We start from the raw sequence: 1,262 nt of genomic DNA, 5'->3' as shown, positions 1-1,262 counted from the left end.
TCTCGGTTTACTATTTTCTCTAAATCTGTTCTGGATGCTATTTCCTCTAAGCAACGATAATTTGATTTACCAACTCAAGCGTCTGATCTGGATTCTAGGATATAATAAAGATATTCATGGAAACGAGGTTGTTGACAAGCTGGCTAAATTTACTTTTCGTGAATATAAATCTTGCTTCAAAATGCCCGGATTTTTATCTTTTAAAATCTAATGAATCCTTCAAAAATCTTTTCAAAACTCATCTGGATGAAGATTTCAGAGTTAAAGGACAATTATTATATCACGACTATTTTTATAATAACAAAACGAAACTCCATGCCTGCCTTTTAAACGTGAAGAGATCGTCTTAATTAATAAGATTCGTTCCAATCACTACAATTTATACAGGATGAATCAGAGTCGTTGAACCAACTTCCTTACCCTATGAAGAAAATTATCAACTTCATACCTATTGATTATAATGTGCGTGTAATCGATAATTTTCTTATAGGGCAAAAAGCTGGGTCAACCACTCTGGTTCACCCTGTATAATACATGCACCGCAAAAATATAACTGACAAGTGCTTGCGGTGATCCGCGACAAGATATCAATTATGTTTTTACTGTCCATTAACTATTCTTAAAGTCTGGTCTTCTGAGAGCTTTTCTGAAGAAAAATTTTCCTTTCGCTCCTATTGAGCTATTCATCCTTATTGTTTGTCAAATATTAAACGAAGACAAATGATACTCACGAGCGTTGTCAGCATGAATCGGACCACGGCCTTGATCTTCACTTTATTTTAGAACGTCCATCTGTTAAACTTTATTACCTTTTGTTGGCATTTTTCAAATCAGTCGATCTTTCTCCATAATTCTCTTTTTCTCGGGGCCCACCCTTTTGTTGCTACCTATCTGAATTGAAATGTTTGAGTCGTTTTCCTGTAGCCATATAGTGCTATTTCAGTCTTCACCGGGACCCTTGGTTATTGCTTTTATTTTAGCTATCTGTTTCGTCGAAGGAACGGGGATCATTTTCGTGCAAAGAAGAAGAAAAAGTACTATTGAAATTGGTAAAATTTGATGAAGAGCATCTTCGTCATATATACTTACTTTACTACTTTAATTTGAAGAAAACTGTTGCTGAAGCTAACTGATACATCTTATTTTGAATCTACTCCATCACTTAAAAAGTGTCAGTATTGGTATCGACGATTTAAAAGAGGCGATTTTGATTTGAAAGGCAAAGAACGTTCAGGTTAACCAAAAGTGATATATATATATAT

The sequence above is a fragment of the Trachymyrmex septentrionalis genome, unplaced genomic scaffold, assembly GCF_001594115.1.
Source record: "Trachymyrmex septentrionalis isolate Tsep2-gDNA-1 unplaced genomic scaffold, Tsep1.0 scaffold134, whole genome shotgun sequence".
NCBI lineage: Eukaryota > Metazoa > Arthropoda > Insecta > Hymenoptera > Formicidae > Trachymyrmex > Trachymyrmex septentrionalis.
This window is presented reverse-complemented; position numbering follows the sequence as displayed.